General features: G+C 41.9%; 1 long non-coding RNA gene across 1 annotated transcript in view; it reads right to left on the reverse strand.

Moving 5' to 3' along the window:
• Positions 1 to 22,147, reverse strand: part of LOC108938749 (uncharacterized) — a 130,765-nt gene that overhangs the window by 34,233 nt on the left and 74,385 nt on the right. Inside the window, exon 3 of the long non-coding RNA XR_001966455.1 lies at positions 7,493 to 7,612. This is a non-coding gene — a long non-coding RNA (uncharacterized LOC108938749). The remainder of the gene's footprint in view (positions 1 to 7,492; positions 7,613 to 22,147) is intronic.

A 22,147-nucleotide genomic window follows, 5' to 3' on the forward strand; every position in this document is an offset into this window, starting at 1 on the left:
GCAGCTGCCATAGAGCCGGGTCAGCGACACACTGCAAGGTCAGCGTCTCTTAAAGAGGTTCTTGCATCACAGTGACTGGCTACATTACGTAATGTGCGCCAGCGCAGGACCCCAGTGGCCCCGGCCAGGGTCCATGCACATGACTGATCCTTAGCCCTCCAGATAAAAGACGACCGCTGAGCTAAACAAGAATAGCCTCTCTGGGGGGTCTTTTCTTGCTTCGCTTTTACAAAATGTCCTCGAAATCATCTGCTGGCTTATTTCTAGGTGTGTTTATGTTTCTAGCTCCCTCTCTGGTTTATAAAACTTTGAGCAAAGAGCTCAGGAAAATCGCAGCCTAACCAAGAAGGTAAGAGTGATGTCACGTGTCAAGGGAGGACACTTGGTGCCGAAAGAGGCATGAGAACAAGGCGAGGTCCATCCGTCTCCATTGCCTGGGAACTCGCTCAAGAGGTGGAAACGCCCCATCGCTCTGAAGCATCTCTTCTACAAGCCCTCGTGATCCATCTTCTTTAACTTTAACTCCATCTATTTCATCATCAGAGAGACGTCAGCCTGCTGTCACCCCCAGGGCTGTATTATCAGTAATGAAACTCATACAGCTCTGGAGTCCCATGGAAATTTGTTTACAAATTCATTCACTTAGATGTGTTTCACAACGACTGCATTGTTTCAGCAATGATTTCATTAGTTCACTAAAACAATTATAAATATTAAATTATTATAGTTTAAAATACTTATACGAATAAAATGTAAAAGCCCTACAGTGATATAACAATTAGGCCACATATATTTTATCTAATTCTATTATATATTATATAGACATACCTAAATATATATATACTGTGTATATATATTATATATAAATTTTTACTTCATTTTTTCATTGTAATTTTTCAATTTTTACTTTCTTGGCCTTTTTTGTTTCTCTGCAGTACAAGTCTTTTGTTGTGATCATTACTTAGTGAATTCTTTAAGTCATTTGAATAAAGCAAAATCAGCAAAATAATTTTGATGGTAGTAGTTTGAATTCTACCATTTACCCCTCCTCCCTGCTTCTTCATCCCCCTCTCCGGCTCATCTTTGCTGAAAAAATTGGAAGCATCGTGTTTTTATGCCAGTCCCTTTCTAGGACATGTTGGCAGTATGAACTGACTTTCTCAAATACACATTGTTCAGCTGCTCCTTCTCAGTTTTCTATCAAGGTGCAGTACAAGTGAATGTGTTTTATGTAATTCTTACAAATAATCCATGATTGGTAACACTGATATACACCGCACTACATCCATTTGCTTTGGACCAGGATGGTTTATCAGAGGTACAGGGGTACGACAGCATTCCATCCCTCACTAAATCTTTCCCCGGTTACCCGAGATAAGAAAGGCAATTGAGTTATTGAGCGAGTGCTTTAAGATTTAAGCTCCTGCTAAGGCCAAACACAAGCACAGCAAAGGAAGAAAAGATTGAATGGTGTTTCATTACTTGGAGCACCTTCTCGTTCTCCCATTTGTACATACAGCTCTGCAGCCATTAACACAAGGTCAGGAGGTCACACACCTGGCCCTTTCTACATTCAGTAAGAGCACAGGGCTTTGGGATTACACAGCAGATACACACTCTACAGAGCTCAGTCAGTGTGCTATACACAGTTACATATTTGACTTTTACCCCCCAAAATCCTACCGTGAAGTTGGTCATATATATATATGAATGATCGTATTTTACATTTACTCATTTAGTTGATGACTAATGTTTTTCTCTAAAGTGACTTAAAATCTTAAACCACCTACACATATTTGCCTGTTAACACAGCCAGGTATTTTTTTACTAGAGCAATTTACAGTAAGGAACTTGCTCAAGGGTACTACAGCAGTAGGTGGGGATTCAAACTTGCAACTTTCAGATCCAAAAGCAGCAGTACTACCATTATGTTATCACCTGCCAAAACTCCCATTAGAAGCCTATAGATGAGGCTATGACACTTGGAGACATCATGAGAAGACTGGATTCTCTTGGAAAGATTAATTGGAAAAGACGGAGGAAAAAGAAAAGGACAACCAGCAAGCTGATGGATAGACTCAATCACTTTGACGATGGACATGACTCTTTCAGGTCTAAGGATACAGCTGGAAACATTATGGGCCCTATCTTTTCATACAGTTGCCAAGAGTAAACTATGTGATGGTATTTAACAGCAACAAGAATATATCTGAGAACAGTGACTCTTTCCTTTTATTGCTCAGTTCCCAGGTGGGACAACTGCTCTCGAAAATCTATAGCCTTTTTCACCCACGACTGAATTGCAATTTTATGATCACCACAGCAACATGTAGGTAAGATGGCCCTTCATTGCCAACAGAACCCCCTTGCTGTCCCGCAAAGGAAATGGCCTTGGTCCAGTAGCGCATGGCCGACGGAGCCGGAGCACCCTTGGGCCTAGGCAAAATGTTCGCTGCAGGAGTTAATCGAGGCAGTAATGTGCTGTGTACCTGCTAATGGAAACAAGGAGAGTTTAAGAGCTGGGAAAATGAGAGAGACCGAAAGCAGGGGGAAAAATAATTACGTACTCTCTTCGCACTTGTCCAAAAAAAAAAAAAAAAAAGACCATTCACAGTGAAAACAGGGAAGCGACGGGAGGAGCCTGAATGTGATAAATGCACAGTGAGGTGAAAATATAGGTCTCCATTTTGCAGCGCTATAAATAAGACAGAGCAGGGCCCATGCATTTATTACAGCGCAACTGCAATGCCTACCCCTCACAGAGCATTTCCGTTAATTATTGAAAGAAGCAATCACGTCCAATAGAAGCCAACAAATGAAGAAAACGGACCCTTAGAACTTCTCCATGTGGATTTGGTTTGAATTGAGTGGAGGTACATTTCCAATATTCTGAATATTTCAATATTCATTTAAAAAGGTTTCGTACAGGCAAAGTTGCCTAGATCAGGGTTTGGAAGTACAGTCGGGGTCCAGGAAGTTCTGAAAGTAGAGAGGTGTGAAATATGCATCCTTTAAATGTGAACTCTGTTAACAACCAGAGTTAATGGCCCTTGAGGAAATACATTGTAATTTCACATGGTCCATAAACATCAAATTGAAATATTAGATGCAGTCGCTCCGCATCTTGCTCGGCAGGAGAAAAGTTCTCCGTTGGTGGCCCAGGGGAAAGCAGCGGGTTTGTTGGCAACCTCTCTTTATCCCTCCGCCATTTGTCTACAGACACACTGAAGTATCAACATCTAATCAACTATGTGACCAAAGTGGTTTTCGTGGAGGGGGCGCGGTGGTGCAGTTGGTTGGACCAGGTCCTGCTCTCCAGTGGGTCTTGGGTTCGAGTCCCGCTTGGGGTGCCTTGCGATAGACTGGCATCCCGTCCTGGGTGTGTCCCCTCCTGAGTTGCCGGGTTAGGCTCCGGTTCCTCGTGACCCCGTATGGGACAAGCAGTTCAGAAAGTGTGTGTGCGTGGTCTTTGTGGGACAGGAATGGACCTGCGTATAGGGAAAAAAATTATCCTAGAAGTATCTTTAGGTGGATGGACATCTTCTCTTCAGCCTCACCTGACTGGTGGTAACACTACATATCCCACATTGCATACGTGTGTTATCCTCTCAGTTTGAAGTTCAGCTTTTTTTTTTTACTCACCATGAGTCCATGAATCCTAACTCCATCGTGTTCCCTTATTTACTCGGTGTACGATTATGTCCAAAGTGGCTTACGGAGCTTACCTGTTCTTACAGAAAGAAGCGACGCTGAAAACGTTCAAACTGAGCGTCATCTTTAGAAGTACAACAGTGGGAAAAAAATCCTCAGCCTTCTTTGGATGCTACAGTACCAGCTAGTTGTTGTGCCACAGTCTCCCCTGTGCTGTCTGACTGCCTGTACCGTGACCCATTCTGCTGAGAAGGGAGTGAAGTGTTTTCATCCCTCTCCTCCTTACTTCACCACTCAGTTTTGATGCACCTTGAACAGAAAAGCTCCTGCTGGCCTTGGGACTCATTGCAGAACTATACATCCTTGTGCTCCTGACACTAGTCTTCGAAGCACTATTTGATTTCCATGGAAACGTGCAAACACAGAGCTGTCCTAGAGCCTGGGCACTCTTGCTGTTATATAAAAAGTACTAAAGTGGTTATGATGCAAAGAATGGCCGCTTATGCAACAGCAGACTGTTGGGACACAACTCTCTGGGTCCACCACTGCAGAGGGGATTCAACATGGGGCATGCAGGATATCCCCAAAACTTAGGCATAACACTGCTGCACCTTTGTATCCATGTAGTGTTCAAACAAATCTATTATACATATAAGTAATATGTAATGTTTTATTTTTTTAATCCCCTGGTACCTGAGAAATTGTAACACTAACTCTAGGGTTCTGATACCTGTTCTCAATAGCCTGTAGATCAAGAAGGTGGCACATATTCCATAAAAAGAACTGAAGTAACTTTACTCAACACTATAAGCAGCAAAATTCAGAATATACAAGACCATAAACTCTGTGAAAATTATTATATCCAGACTTTCCAAACTGGTTCAGGCCTTTATTTACTTGTACTTGACTCCTTATTTCTATTTATTCTGTTTTTGGCATCACAAGTGATATATGTGCAGTGCTATTAAGTATTTACCCCCTTTTTTCACTTTACTTCAGTTTATATCTACTTCTGTAACTGTGTATTTCATCATCTCCAACCTCAATGTCTCCCTGCAGGTTCTGTTCATGTACTACTGAAACAGAAAATGATCAGATCAATTTTAATGTCAAAAAGATACAAAAATAGCAAAACCTACTTACTCAAGTATTGTAAATATGTCTAAGCAGTGATTTTCTGTTCATGATTCTGTATATGGTGCTATATTTACTCATTTAGCTGATGCTTTTCTCCAAAGCAACTTACAATGTTAAGGCCACAATTAATAACCCCTTTATACAGCTGGTAGTTTTACTGGAGTAATTTAGGGTAGGTACATTGGTCAAGGGTACTACAGCTAGAGGTGGGGACTGAACCTGCGACCTCAAAAGGCAGTAGCTCTAAGCACTATGCTGTCAGCTGCCCCCGTGTTAGTTGCATTAAAAATTACATTTACATACACTGTTCTGCGATTTCTGTGGGAGAAAGTGAAGATACTTCCATTCACAAGACTGCCTTCACAGTGCTCACACGTCACTTATATATGGAAGTCTCTAGCCAACATGGCTGGGACAGTTAATTTCTAGTACAAGCAAAAAGCTTGGTTGGCACCAGATAATTGTGGATTACTGTGCATCCCGCTGTCCTTCCGCTGAATGCTGACCTACAGTAATGTGCCCATAGAACAAATCCGATTTAAAGGTGCACAGCAGGCGTGCTTAACGCAATGAGGTTTGGATTCTCTCTGTTTCTCCCCAACACATACAAACTCGAAACATGACAGACAGGATTCTTTTACAGTAGCAGTACACGGGCACATTGCATCCTTTGACTGCCCACACAGTCGCTCTTAAACCTCGTGGGCTGGATGTACTCCAGCTTTCAGAAGCAGAGGAGGTAAATCCCTCTGGCTTCTCACAGCAGAAAGCAACGCTCCTTTCTTTTACGCTCTTAATCGGGCAGGATATTTTAAGATGGCGAACAAGTTGCATTTGAATACCGCGGTCCGGTTTGAAAGAGGAGCGGGAAAGGCCGCTGCACATTAATGTAAATTTGCCTCGCCCGATCGTTGTGAGCCGGCATCTTCCTCAAAAGCAACGCCAAGTTCTGACGCGCACAATTGCGATGAAGGAGTACTTGTGCTTTGCTTTGTGCTAAATACCGGCATGAATTGTGCAATTAGGCGGAATGTGGTTTTGGCTCTGAAAAACGCAGCTGTGCATTCATGGTGGAAAAAGTGATGTGTGTGCAGGGGGGAATCACTGGGGGGTCCCGATTGCATGTGGTGGGGCATCTCCTCTCCAAGAGTTGTCATGACCCACTTGTTTCCACCCCCAGCTGTGCTGCACACCGCAGATTCTGGCATAGTCTGTTAGTTATCGCTAACATCCCTCCCTTAATTAAAACGTCAGATCCACTTGCGCAATATGGAACAAAGTTCTCTGCAAATTAAAATGATATTAAGACAGCAGATGTCGCTTTAATGATTTAATCATGCCTTTACATTGAATATATAAAATGCTGCGCAGGCCTAGCGGTGTTGAGCCCCTTTTCGTCTCTGATGTTACTAAAAAACCTGTCTGCTGATCTAATTCCTCTCTAGTCGTTTTTCCCTCCTATGGAAAAAAAAAATGCCTCGGCGCAGGCATGTGTCAAAACCAAAATCGGTAGGCAAATCTATAGTGTATCATCCAACGAATGAGCGAATTCTGTGTGTATCATCAGCGCACATGACACCGTGTCTGAGGGTTAGACGGCTCTGCTTCCCCTCCCACTCTCTGCCCACGCAGTTTCCTACACTGTGCGACATCCCCACAAACTGCCTTCCACCCCCCTTTTTTCCCCTGAAACTAAGACCAATTTCATTCCTGAATCCACACCATCTCGACAACTGAAGTATCCTTAGCAGAGCAATCGATAACATTTGGTACATGTTTCCCCAACAGGACGGTGACCCCGAGATGCCATACTTCCCCAACGCCTTCAGTGTGAGGCTACTGCAGGGATGACACACTTGTACCAGTGCGGTGGGCTGTAATAAGCGAGTACCGCTGGGTGAGACTTCTCCCTACACCTCGCAGAAATAACAGGCTCAAGCCAGGAAATTATACGCCAGCTATTTGCTGCTGCCTTTTTTTATACATTTACCAAAGAGTTAAAATATTTCAAATTAGTTCCGTGGTGTGATAAGCCATAGTACTTATGCACATCACTTATCTCGTGTAACAGCATTTATCAATATGTCAGTGTGGAGAAATGTGAAAGATTGGGGGGGATATAGAAGCAAAAGCAAGGATGAAAATCAATTTGTTGCAAGGTAGAAGTGGGGGGAGGGGGGGTGGCAGCTGCTAAGCAGTCTTTTCATTCTTCATCACAGGTGGCAAAACCACTGAGAAGAAACAGGCGCCAGGACGTGTTACAGGTGATCTGTTTATTACCCGCGTGTCTCAGAGAGTCGCCGAATTGCTTCCTGATCAGAAGCGATACGCTTGACCCGAAAAATTTCATTTCATGTCTGCCCTTTAAAAAGCTCCGGGTGAGAAATGTCAGTCTCAAGCCATAAGTCGCGGCAAGAAATCGAAGGCAGGATTTAAATCAAAACGAAGAAGAGAAATGGAGGTGCCCGAAGTACCCCTTCCCTTGGAAGCAGTGGTATGGAGGCTCCCGCCCGCTCTTCAACGTTCAACCCAGGCTTTGTCCCACTACAATCTCCCCAGAATTGTACAAAATCATCTCAGGGAACCCATTTGTTTTCTCTACTGTTTCTTTCCATCCTGCGGGGACAAAATTTCCTGAGGGTTTAGCTAAAGTACCGTTTGATGCAGTTGAGAAGATATGGATGTGTGGGGAATCATCTCATACCTGTTGATGCGTCTTCCGTTCACAGGTGTCCATAAAGTCTGAGTGCAGTGGAATGCCGTGCTCCCTGAGAGAACCCTAGTGCCCCAGGAACATTTTTGGGTAACTCATCCACGTCAGCATCTGAAATCATGGAGAGGAAGGCAGGGTGGGGGAGGGGAAGGGAAGGGAGGGGGAAAAACAAAAAAAACCTTGATGAAGCCAAGAGCTGGATGCCATGACAGCAGGTTCACATGGACAAGAAGGATTTGGACGTGAACATTTAAGGTGGGGATGGCTTCAGGCCCAGGGGAAGAGCGGAGACAGAATACCCGCCGGCGTCGGCCGTCGCTCCACTGGCTGCATTATTGATTTTCCGCTGCAGCGGCTGCTGCCAGTCGGTTCATTAAGCCCTAATCGCTAAACACCGTCTCGCAGAAGACGCGGCCGAGGCTTTGAAAGGCAGCCCGCATTAGCCCCTTTGCCGCCCGCTTGAGGAGTTCCGCACTATGAAAAGGAGGCGGCCATCACCCGAGCCTGCGATAGGATTGAAAGCTTTCAGTAAAACAGGATGTAAAGGGCCATCACACCCTCTGTCTACAAATCACCTCAGCAGGTACCAAAATGTGTTATATTGGAGCCTATTGGATGGACTGTCCAAACATTTTAAGCAGAAATGAAAACCAACAGTACATGTATTGGTGCACAAGAATGCAGAATTATTTTTAAATTATTATTATAATAATTTGTCTGGATTATGCCTAGCTGTTTGTTTTCTCTGATGTCTTGCGTCTGTGCGAGTGTGTTACTGTAAATTGACATCTTATAGTCAGTGTGTAATTTGGAGGCTCCTGCAGACTTTATACAATCACAGTCCGTACCAAACACCATTAGTTTATTTACATACCTCTGAAATTCAGTCTGTAAGTCACTTGACCCTGTATCATAATGCCTGCTGGAGTTCAGATTGAGGACAGCAGATGGTGTAGTGGTTGGAGCTGTTGTTTATGTCAGGGAATTATCTGAGTTTGATGACCTTTGTTCTTACTTTAGCACCCTTGACCATTACATTTACCCTGATTTGATACATTAAAAATTACCCAGCTATATGAATATATCAATTTTTAAGTAGGTTTGTGTGCAAGCTTCACATTGCAAGTCACTTTGGAGAAAAGAAGGACAATTACTAAGCCAGTTCATGTCTCATATGAAGGAAGCTTAAAGCCACGAGCAAAAGGACGGTCTTTATAACATTCAAGGTGGTCTGACTGTGTGAACAATCCTTGAAAAACACACTGAGCAGTACTGCAAAAGGTCTCACATGCATCCTTTATCATGCTGCATCATATGCCCACTCTTGAGAAATAAAGCAGCATGTTTTAATAAAGCAGTAGTTGGATCTCAGTGCAGGTGTTCTTTTTAATATTCTATGAAAAAGATGCCAAGTGTCAGGCAAGAACAAGTCAAGAAAATTATGTCATCCTCAGTCATCTCTGCCTTTTGGAACATTAAATGGAAAAAAGCTCTTTGGAGAGGCAAGATGCACACAAATATGCTGACATATAGTGGACATTAATGTCTGAGCTAGGAAAGGACCATCTTGACCGATATATATAAAACATTCATCTGAAAAAAAAAAAAGAACTCTGTAAAAACCTTCTAACACCAACTGGTGATGGTTGTCATCTACTTCTAATGTACTGTGTTTTTGGGTGTCATGATTTATGTAGAGTGATTTGAACATGGGCTTCCGGGTCATGAACAATTTCCTGACCGACATTCTCGGAAGAAAAAAAATGTAGGACAGAGGCTAGCACAGAACATTTATTTTAAATACTTGGGCTACATTTGCAAAATCAAAACACTGGAAGCTTTTCTCTTAGGATAAAAAAAAAAAAAAAACCCAAAGCATCACTAAGGGAAGGTGTGCGGTTACCATGGTGCACAGATATACAGATATCAAAGTCCTGTCAGAAGGCAGGTTCAACAATTAATTAAAATTAAACATTAATGCTGAAATTAAATGATCATTAGGAACTGGGATTCAATACAGCCATCTATCAAATAAATTTGCTGTAATTACTCACTCTATTTACCACTTTGCCCTCTGTGTATATAAAGCACGGACTAATGATTTAGAAATGTACAAACTATTTCAGTTAATTACTTACAATACAGCGTGAATTATATAAATTTGTAACATAATAAATATAAATCAGTCTTCCAATTTTTCATAAAGACTACAAAAGGGAAAATACCAGTGAAATCTATTAACACAAGGCATTCTGTGAACATGTTTGATGAGGAAATTTGAAGCCATGTCTTGTCATTTCTTGTGTGGTAGTTCCAGCGAGGCAGACCGCTTGGGTGTTTCCATTTTCAGTCTGCTGTCCAGTTTGTCCCATACAGGTGTTGTCCACATGTACTCATACCATTTATACGGAGCCCACACTTCCGGAATAAAATGGTGTGTCATTAAGGGTCTAAAGATAAGGAACAGTTGGCAGTGTAGTGGTTTGCGTTATTGTCTTTGAACCTGGAACTCCCAGGTTCATACCTCACCTTGGGCTGTAATACTGTTGAGCAAAGCACTTATCCTAAATTGAACCAGTAAAATCATCCAGCTGTATAAGGAGTAAGTAATTGTAAAATAGCTGAACATTGTAAGCTCCTTTGGAGGATAGCATCAGCTACATGAATAAATGTTATATTTTTTTTTTAAAAAAGACAAAAACAGAAATGAAGTATTCTTGGTCTACATGGTGTTTAAGTGTCAGGGGATGATGGTGAGGCTTGGCAACAGTGTGTGTCACCTAAGAAGGTGAGTTCTACCAACGGAAATAAGCAATGTGGAGTTTGCTGATGAAACCAACAATCCAGCCAGGGTCACAGAGCCTAAAACATCTCAGCTCAGAGAAAGTGTAAGGTAGAACACATCCTGAACGTGTTTCACACCTGACTCAGCTCACCAAGACCACCATCACTTTGGGTCACTCAAAGAGGTTCCCTCAGAAATCTGGACAAACAGAACCAGAGTGAAACCTGCAGCCTTGGAACAAGATTATAAGCTCAAGCACAATGACTGCCTCCCTCAATTAAACACACACACACACACACATTTTCAGAACCGCTTGTCCCATACGGGGTCACGGGGAACCGGAGCCTACCCGGTAACACAGGGCGTAAGGCCAGAGGGGGAGGGGACACACCCAGGACGGGACGCCAGTCCGTCGCAAGGCACCCCGAGCGGGACTCGAACCCCAGACCCACGGGAAAGCAGGACTGCGGTCCAACCCACTGCGCCACCGCACCCCCTCTCAATTAAACATTTACCATAAATTATTGAGTCTCATAAAAACGTAATTTTGGAGCGATTGTGTTGAAGGATGAAGCAACCACATTTCATTTGGCAAAGGATGGCTCACGCTGGCATAAACATACTGTAGCTTCTTAGATCGTAATAGCTCATCCACCCACCCCAAACAGAAAGAAAGGTGGTGAGGGTGGTGAGGGGGGGTTTTGGGGTGATTCCTTCAGGAACAGGCAGGATTATTTGTTGATGGGAACTAGAAGCTAATGAGGTCTCGAGAGAATGGTAATCACTCCCCGGGAAAAAGAATCAGGTGCAGCCTGCATCGCCCAGAGCTCCGTTTCATAGTAAATGCCACGACTCATAAGCCCTCGCCCACGAAGTCGCCGTGTTGGAGTGACACAAAGAAACGTGCCTTGTTCCCCAATATTATTTTTCTTTTCTTCTTTGCAACTGTATTTCACTCACCATGATACAACACTTAAAGGGAGATGGCAGCATAGAGCGAATACATACCCCCTCCCCCCCAAGTTTTTACTTTTCTTCACCATTGACTAAAGGAAAACACAATTTTTTTTTCTCCATTGCTCTGACAAGCTGTACCTTTATATTATATACATCTTTTACATACATCATATCCCCCCATTCAAAACAGCAAGCAGAAGAACATTTGTATTTTTTATTCTTTCTGATAGCTGCTTGCTTACATTTGTCCCTTTTCACTGCTGTGCACCGCTATAATAAATTCTCAGACATTAAATACTAATCAATAATATTTTTGTTCCTTCTCTGGGAATTCCAAAATTGTCCTGTTGTGGGTTCTTTTTTAAATTTTTTTTATTTATTTTTGCATGCAAACAGTGCATTCCTAAACGATGGAAAAAAAAAAAAAAAGAAAAAAAATACAAACCATATTTTCAGGGTAAAGCACTTAATTCAATGACAGAGGAGGAGCAAAGAGAACTGACCTCTCTTCCCCTGGAGGGATCGATGTCCAACGCTCCACTAACCCAAATTCGACTAGGCTGCCATCTGAATAAAGGCATTTCTGTGTGAAGCAATGGAGACCCAACTTGTTCACTGGAACCTGAGGCAGAAGGAGGATCCCCTCCCTGTCTGCAAGTACATCTCCAGGGGTCACAAACGTCATAAACTTGCGCGTTCTGCCCCTGCCCTGGAGAAGACTGCTCCCTCATCGGCCCTCTCCTCTCCACTACCCCTCGCTGTCAGGCGGGAGAGGCCCATTCCACCCCTCCAGGTGTGACTGACGAAGACAAATGACTTGTCTCACTGGGAAGGCTAATTGCCTCGGATCCCATCCATCCCTGGTCTGTGGGCTTCCTCACCTCCGCCTCAAAGGCAGCCAGCCAACCCGTGGCCTGCCTGCAGTCGTGTCCCGAAATGTCAAAGGTTTGCGTGATTTTTTCAGGACTCTGCTGGACCCGTTATGTAATTCTAGTGCCCGTACTTCATGATTCAGACAGTAGCTATCTACACTAACAGAGATAAGAATGAAGCCAAACAAGAAAATATAACTTTCTTATTCCAGATAGTAGTCTCAGTTCCATTTTTACACATGTGCATGACCACTGGTTCTACTTTTCACATCTATATTTAGTTGTGTATATACAGCTATATATCCACGCCTTTTTAAAACCTGTTTTCTTCCATACACACTATGCTACCAGGGCAGTAGTTACAATGGTGGTGAGATCTACCTTGTGTTCAGATGACCAAGGTTCAAATCCCATCTCCTACTGTAGTGGCCTTGATCAAGGTACTTACCCTGAACTGACACACTAACTCAGAGTACAAAACTAATATTTTCAGTTAGTTTGCAGAACATCAGTAACTGATGATGATGATAATAGTAATAATAATAATAATAATAATAATAATAAAGTCTTTCTATAGTTCCCTGAGCCTGTGAGACCATCTGTTACAGCATTAGTCTCATTCTGAATGTTTCAGAAGTTGGGTGGTACAGTATGAAGTTGTTCCCATTTATATTTGGTGTGCCAAGCTGGTACCGAGGGTTTGCATTAATTTATCACGCTATACTGAAGGTTACAGGTTCACACCACTGCCAGAACCCCCAAACACCATCCCGTCAGAGTTACTGTGAGGCATAAAAGTTCTTAAAATAAACAGTACATAATCATTTAACCTCATGAAAGGCCCCATTAATTCCCTTATATCAGTCTTATGATTTATTTACTTAATCACAGAATAGTACTCATTTACAAATGGCATTTTAATTAACATACACATGGACAAAGTATGCCCCATAAAACACAATTTACTTCTCACTAAATCTGTACAATATGTTCTGCCCTCAATAAAGATCTTGTTATATAAAGTAAACACACATATCTGATGGCAGAATATAACCTAGACAATCTGAATATTGTTAACCTCTACAAATGCACGGGAGCAAAAAGGGAACTTGACACCAAGGGAAAGCAGAGATCTGACAAGCGGGTCGAACCCATTCCCAAACCTTCCCACATCGATGAACTGAAATATATTTTATACATTTATAAAAAAAAAAATCTGTTTTAAATCTATACTTTTAAAAACCATCTCCTTCCATGAAAGTTTCCAAGGGTTTCAAGTTAGCATTTTGCCTTGGAAGAGCTGTGAATTCACTGCCGTTGCACAGAGGTGAAATTAAATTGGGATCGTACCAGACTTCCATAATACTCTCGGCCCCACAAGGTCTGCTGAATACACAATTTTGCTTTTAGCCCATCTACGGCCAGACTCACATTTTCACCTCCAAATCCATTCATAATATAATCTTGTTTCCCTCTAAGCTCACAATCCTTTTCATCCTTAAAGTTTATGTTTGTCCGCCTTTATCTAGCTGAACAGGGATTGCACAGTAATTATGCCTCCACTTATCAGACACTCGGTTTGGTGCGGCAACTTAGCTACGAAGCCTCTAAGATCAGGACCCTCTAGAGCCTCATTAAACCGGTGGCTGAGAATGCCCGTTCATCTCCAGGAAAGGGGGAAGAGAGGATTTAAAAGACTGGAAGCATTCCACACGACGGCATCGATCTGCTTGCATACAGTGCAATTCGTTTAAAACCAAATTGGAAGTTAATGGACGATGTTTCGGCCGCCGCGTGTACAGGTGTGGGGGCAACGGAGGACAAAAGCAGATTAGTCAGCTCAACATAGCATGAGGCTGCCTTAGCATTTATCGGCCACTCCTAACTGTTGCATAGCTACCTGAAGTGCAGCATTGAGTAGCTTCCTAATAGAACAGCTGGGAAATTTATCGTTCAAAATGTGAGAAACTGCCTGGGATTTGTACACGTGGCAGAAAATTCTGGCCCGGCATAACGCAGCTGACAACACACCACACGATTCAGCATCAAGGCTCCACTTTCACGAAATTCCAGTTTTCCAAGATATGACTACAAAGCACAAAATGCAAATGCCATGTTGGAGTTACTCTACCATAGGCTGCCATGGTTATTTATGTCAATGTTTCCTGTAAACAAGTTAATATTTCACAGGTACAAATTCTTACAGCGTTATGGTTTAATTAGCCTTCTATTTCCCCCTTTCTGTGTTACATTTATACCTTGGGAGATGTTTAGTCAGGCGTATGCTCTTTTCTTTTAAGGTTGCTGAAGGTAAACCTGTCACTCAGGGGTGAACAGACGCTAACAGCCATTGTTTTCAGGTAAGTCATCCACTAAATGCAAATTATTCACAGCATGCTCACTGAATATTTGTGACGTTTATAATTTAGAGAGCTAACATAAGGGTGATTTGACATGTATTTTCTCAAGGATGCCTTTGAAGGCAAAGCCTTCTTCGGTGTCAGACAGAGGGGGTCTAAGCCGTGGAAAAGGGATGTAGAGGATATTCCACGTGGGAAACAGGTTTCTCTTGCACGGTGCATTCAACCCTCTCAAATCTTTGTCTGAAACTGAAATTAATGTAGTATTTCAAAGCAGGAAACTCATTATTTCTCCAAATCCCCTGACACAACAAATCATTTCAAGGGAGTCCCCCCCCCCTCTTCTTTCTTTTACATGTGCATTTGTTACACAGAGTAGCACAAAATATCCTCAAAATTCAGTAAGCAGTCGCAGGAGTCTTCGAGTCCTTGCTGAACATACAGTATGTATGATCTTTGGGGAAAATCTTTAAAGAGGAATAATTGATTTAATGATTAAGAGAAAAACATTTCATGAAAGTTAATGGCTTTCGATTTCATGATACACCTTGGTTTTCAGCAGATGTGGAAAACATTTTAGGTATTTAATGTAGTTTTGCAAGACTAAGGAAATGAAATTACTAATGGTTAACGTTTTCTATATTAAAAATTATTTACTTTTACTTCAAAATTGTGCCTTAAGATTGGCTAATTTGAAGAACATCTGCTGCTGACATTGTGAAATATCAAAAGACTGGTTTAACTGTTACAGTAGACATTAAGAAATCTCATTCGAGAAGAGATAACTGATGTCCTGGCCCAGTAGAAAGACTGACCATTATAACCACGATTACCATGCAGGTCATGAACATTGTACCCTGGTGTAAGATCAGTCAATGGACCTGGATGCTCAGGTCACATCTCGTTTTGCCACATTTTCTCTCCAATAAACCTACTTTCAAGCCACATTTTTTTTTTTTCCAATTCCTCCATAATATTGCTAATGAGTTACTTTCAATGAACTTCATATAAAAGCCTTTTCAAAACTCTTAAACGTAATCCCAAACTGCAGATACAGTCAGATTCCTCAAAGTCATCCAGAAAACGTATAAATCAAGAAAATTGACATTTTACTTTTAATACTTCACTAGACCGTGGTGGTGCAGTGGGTTGGCCCGGGGTCCTGCTCTCCCGTGGGTCTGGGGTTCGAGTCTCACTTGGGGTGCCTTGCGACAGACTGGCGTCCTGTCCCGGGTGCGCCCCCTCTGGCCTTGCGCCCTGTGTTGACGGGTGGGCTCCGCGACCCCGTATGGGACGAGCGGTTCAGAAAGTGTGTGTGTGTGTGCCTCACTAGACCAGGTTAAGGTGCCGTCAATGTAAAGTCTTCCAAACAATGAGAAGGACTTGAAGATATAAGACCTACAAAAACTGTACAGTTTATTCAGCAGGGAGCTGCTGATGCATCGGGTCGATATGCATAATGACAGACAGCATCTGATTTAATCAAATTAGCCTTACAGAAATTCAATTTAACATATGATTGCAGTTAAACACTATTTATGTATGAAGGGCATGTGTTTTGCGGGCCAACAGGGCCATACGCTGACAGCCTTCGCTCATTAGCAGTTCCTAAACCAGGTCTGGGACACGAGGCCTGTGTTGTCAAAACAGACAGCGAAGACAGCAGTGCAGATATGGGGCCGAGCAGCCTGTCCACACATTGCAAGCAGATGTCCTTGGTTCGAGCCTGCCGAAGCATAGCTGGGCTCAGGTAACGAACAAATGAATCCCACAAGGCCCGTTTATTTTAAACATGAGGAGGGATTCTAGCAGAGGCTCGAGAGAGGATTTGTACCTTATATTCCTTTTTTAATAGTTAATACCAGGACACCCTGGAAGAGGTGATGGGGTTCGGTTACTAATGTGACGGAAACCCACTAGCAACTGTCTCATGTCTCCGGTGCAAGGTTAACAGGCATAGCTGTGCTCTGCTGGTTGGCCTTTCAAATGGCCATCACGATCAGAAAAGGCACACAAAGTTCACAGTTCATTTCGTAGGGGAAAAGCACACTTTCAGTAGGTGGTGCAGTGGTGAGCCCTGTTACTTTGCAATTAAAAGACCTAGGATCAAATCTCTGCACCCACTATAGTACCTTTGAACAAGGTGCTTTCTCTGAACTAATATAGTGAGGATGCCCAAAGGTAGAAATAGGCTAATAATTTTAAGTAGCTTAATATTTTAAGCCCCTTTGGAGAAAGATAGAAACAACAAATTATCCATTCAGTAAGTTATGATAGTCAGTAAACTGTCTTCTGTGTTTCTTTATCTGAAGTATTTGTTTTTCATGCCTTATGCCTGTCTTAAAGCGCTCTGTGTAACTGTCTGAGAAAAGCGCTCTATAAAAATAAATTGAATTGAAATGAATTGAATAAGGATCTGTCTAGTGAAGGGCCACAGTGTTCCTGAGAATATTCTGGAAGCATTAGAGGTGAGGTGGAGTACACCCTGGATGGGACACCAGTCTGTATCAGGGCAATCACATTCATTCAGTCACTCTCACACACCTGCTAAGGGAAATTCATGTACCGGCTCAGGTAAACACGTCTTTTGGACAGTGGGAGGAAATCTGAGCACATGAACACAGAGAACATACAAACTAAACAAACTGGGGCAGATTTAGAGCTGTGATGCACCAGTACTACCCAGTGACCCACCATAGCAACCTACTATTATTCTTTTTAACTGTGTACGTTTCTGGCCATTATTTTTACTGATGCCACTGTGCAGTAAACTTTGTACAGACAGAAAAGTTGGATTTTCACACTTTCCAGTACACAGAACCAGGCCCTGGCCCTTCCAGGCCTTTTTCTTTCCACATTTTATTGTATTTTCTTAACAAAAAAAAAGAAAAAAAATGTTTTGTTTTAGTTCTGCTTTTGGCACTTGTTCTTTCTTTGGTATTCCATAAATCAAAGCATAATACTACAAGACAAACAATAATGCCAGCGAGACGATGGAACCACTATTGATTTAAAAACATAAACAGAGCTTTTAGCATGAGCACTTTGCCTTGGCACTGGCTTCGGCGATGTGTTCATTACATGCTGCCTCTTCGTTCTCCACTCGAACCGCTCGCCCAGCCTTCTCATCGGCGCTTTACACCATGCTGAGAGGGGACCCTACATTTCCTTTTGAAGCTGGTAATGTTTATAAAGACAAATTCAGTCCAGTTTTTTTTTTTTTTTTTTTTTTAAATAAATTGATTGCATAGCAATTCTTTTCTCACAAGTCCCTAATTGCTGTAACAGCAGCAGAGTGAAAGACCTCAGAAATCAATAAGAGGACATTTCGGTCCTGCAAATGACCTATTTACCTATGTGGTAGCATTCAAACAATATGGCAAACTTTGATTCCTCACAGCACCAGACCGACCAGTAAGAGGGGAAAAGTTAAGATTTTTCAAGCAAACCAACACTTGATGGCTATTATAGTACTTATGATTGGTTGTGTATTATGTACAAACCCTCAAACTCCAGGAATGCATACACAGATTTAATAACTTTAGCCTTCAGCACTTTTTTGTGTGATAGGAATGATTTTATGCCATTTACTAGGCTGCATAAAAGCAGAATGTATAACTGCATCATTAGAGAGGCCGTAAGGTTGAGAATTTCCATTATAGTTTTGACTCTAAGGGTAAAGTGGTTATGTTTGTAATGCAAAGAAACGGTGCATTAGAATGAGAGTAAAGAGGGTGCCTCATCCTGATTGCTCATACAATATTATTTTTTTAAATGCTAAGGCTACTTAAATATCCCTACTGAGATGCAGAAGCCCATTTGTGTTAAAACAGCTCGAGACACTTTGTCGTGTTGAAACTGTGTTCAATAAATCCTTTCAGTTCATAATGCTCCACATTCACAACCATTTTAGAACATTTGTCAGCTTAACAAGAATATACACTAGCCTTATGTTATCCATATTTGATTGCAATACAAGATCTTTTCATTTCAGATGAACCTATTACATCAGAAAGGTCCCCCCTACTTTTCTCTAGACTCTCCTTGACATTGAAAAATGATTTTAGATAACTGTTGAACAGCAACGTTTTTTTCGGGTTAAGCAGTTTACACAACTTCATAGATATACAATGCAGTTATGGTCCTAGAAGGATTCTGCAGAAGTATATGAAATGATGACAGTAAATACACTTTCCTATGGAGACAAATGGAGGACAGGACATTCTGGAAGTAACCTACTCACGTTAACATTTGAAAGCAACATTACTGTTTCAGGCAACATACTGTGTCAGAGATCATGCCAATGGAAGTGGACCTGAAGGACCAGACAGAGAAGCCCTAGCCCTCATCTGCTTCTGCATTCTATTCAGTTGCTTGAAGTGATTTGCTGTGGTCCAGGATGGCCTGAACACAGGAAAAACACTGGGTAGGTGGTGTTGAGTCACTCTCAGTGCCTTAGTGGCACTTGAAGTCACAGAAAATACCAAGTGTCACATCAGATGACACCTTCCTCAGTGGACATCACGGTTCTGTCCTTAAGGTAGGCATCCTTCAGCAGCAGACGGGTGCATGCTAAGCAGCCAAATACACAGTTGCATAAGCAAAGGACATGAGTATAAGATGTTGTCTTCAGTTCCAACAAAAGCAGCTTTTTTTTACATTTTACAATTTTAAAGGCAACCACGTGTATCCATCATTATTTCAGCCCCCTTCTTGCATCCAAATTTGAGTAATTCACACATTTTCCATATTACAAATATTGTGTACAGGTGGTCCCCGGTTTACGATGGGGTTACGTTCTGCGAAACCCATCGGAAGTCAAAAATATTGTAAGTCAAAAATGTATTTAATACACCTAATACACACCTCTGCGTGGCAGACTGGGAGATGCGGATCGCTGTCGCTGCCCAGCATCGTGAGAGAGTATCACACTGCATATTGCTTGCCCGGGGGGGATCAAAATTCGAAGTACGGTTTCTACTGAATGTCTATCGCCAGCTCACCATTGTAAAGTCGAAAAAAATCATAAGTTGAAAAATCGTAACCTGGGGACCACCTGTATTCCCTAAGAGTTTATTACTATAAGACTTTAATCCTCCAGACTAAGAAAGACAAAATTAATAATTCCATTGCACTGGGGTTATTTTATTCAGAGTCCACATCTGTAGTGTCTGGTCAGATGAAGTGAATTTCTGACAGTATAATAGAGTGAAGAATCAAATGCAGGATTGATTTCTCTCTCCCCCTCTCTCACTCACACATACAAACACCCGCCAATAACTTCACGTCTGACCTCATCTCATCATCCATCTTGGGCCAAGTATTGTTCCCTCTACAGTACAGACTAGAGGAAAACATGCGGAGTGATTTCCACTTACCAATATCAATCTAAATTTAGCCAACATACTTCATTTAAAACCATTTCAAAAAGAGTTGTGGCACAAAAAAATTGTGCCTATTCTCCTCGAAGTGGCATTATTTCAGGTAAATAAGGTTTATGAACCATAAATTCTAAAAATAAATGTAGAACTTGTGATGATCACAAAAAAATTGGTTGAAAAGTAACAACCTTAGCTGATCCATGTTTTATAATTGCTTCATAAAGAATTATAACGGGGTACCCGATTTTGGATCTAAACAATAAAAGCAGGAAGCCATCTGAAAAACAGTCTGAGGTTGAAATAATGGAAATACTGTGGTGAAAAAACAAGCCAGATTATGTCAAGCTCCTTGATAAACCTGCAGGTACCAGCTTTAATAATCACACGTCAAAACGCAAAGTCTATGGCAATGTGTACCCTAAATATTAACCCACAATTTTAACACTCATGCCCAGCATGTGTTGGGTTTAGCATGTGATGGGATGTTAGTTTTCCTCCCTTGGTAAGATACATCTTGTTAAGGTACTTCCAAGTTGCACAATTGTACCGGTAAACAGTTGAGAACCAAACCCGACAGAGCTACTGCCCGTTTCTTGCTCTTAAGTGTTGCCCTCAGGCACAGGGAAGGGTACACACCAAGAAGCCGTCAACCTCCGTGTCTAACCCAACCCCCCACCCCACCTACACCACCCCCATCTCCAGCCTGCTAGCCCACGGAAGCTGTCAGGAGGCACCAGAGCATTGAGGACCGATTCTTCGGGTCATGCAATTACAGACAGCCTTATTAGAACTTTCCAGGCTGTTCTTCTTGCCTCAGAGTCTTGTTTCCACTTCCCTGGGAACCGTCAGATAGGCTGCAACTCAAATACCCTCAGAGAGGAAGGGGGAAAAAAAATGGAGGGGGGGGGGGGGAATCGCAACCTGTGTATAATAAGGAAAGACCATTTTCATGTTTTGTACACACAGTAAGCTGTAAACATGAAATACCCTTTGTTGGTCATTTAATATTAAAGAATAGCATGAAAGCTCAGGAAGACAAAAAAATAGAAACAAAAATGATGAGACTGAAGTTAAGACACCTTGAAAACGCCCCGGAGAAGAGAGCTCCGGAAGGGATTAAAAGATTGATAAAAGCTGGAGAAAATGACCATGACAATGGACACGCCCCTTTCAATGCTAGTCCAGGACAGAACATTCCAGAAGTACATATTTTGTCAGCTCAACACTGAACGTCAACAGTCCACTATTAAGCAGTGTTGATTACCAGTCAGATTTACATTTACATTTATTCATTTAGCAGACGCTTTTGTCCACAGTGACGCACATCTCAACGAAAATACAATTTGTTCTTTACATTGAGAACGAGACATGCCTGCAGACATGTGACTCTTAAGTAAACTTAGTTTATCTTCCACTTGATGCACTGATGTTCATCACTCGAGTAGGTGCATAAAACGCAGGAGAGATGAATCCCGATAACCTTCGTACATTTTTTTTCTTTTTTTTATGTGATACACAGACATTCACATACAATACAGGAGAAGCAGCTGTGTAAAGGCTCATCTAGGGATGATAATAAAGTTAGGGTGCATGAACATTTACACCATACATGAGCTGGAGAGATCTTGGGCAAAGTGAGTGTGGAAAAGGTAAAGATGTACCACAGAGACAAATACACGTATCATGACTGAATAAAAAGAAAATTAATTAGTTCATCAAATATCCAGAAACACGTCCAGAAGATTTGTTTCTGTCATCATAAATATTTCTGCAGATACGCCCACCATCTGTGCTGCACTACATCTGCATGTAATTATAAATTTTTACCGTGTCGGGTGACCGCTGACAATGTGTGTAATTTAGGCAAGTACAGAACACACTGTGTGTCAAAACATTTTAATTCCCCCCCCCCCCTTTTCATTTCAAGATAATACAACTGCATTGTTTTTGTAAATTTATAAATTTTTTATATTATATGAACAGGAACAACTTGTTAAAACACTGCTCTAGCAGGTCTGGAGTTATTCGCATGACACTCTGGCCTGAAGTGAGCACAGCAGTTTGGGGGAAGAAAAAAAATGGCAAAAGGCAAAATATTAATAAGGGGGTCGTGTACCCATCTTTCGTGAAACAAAGATTACCTGACATTTGTGAATGCTGACCTATGACATTCCTCCTTGCAAAATAACAGAAACCGTGACAGGAATGCAAATTCTGATAAGATCCCATCTTACATCAGATTTATCCACAGACGATCAAACCACTGTTCGTGTGAAAGGGGGCAACATGAG

The sequence above is a fragment of the Scleropages formosus genome, chromosome 5, assembly GCF_900964775.1.
Source record: "Scleropages formosus chromosome 5, fSclFor1.1, whole genome shotgun sequence".
NCBI classification, from domain to species: Eukaryota; Metazoa; Chordata; class Actinopteri; order Osteoglossiformes; family Osteoglossidae; genus Scleropages; species Scleropages formosus.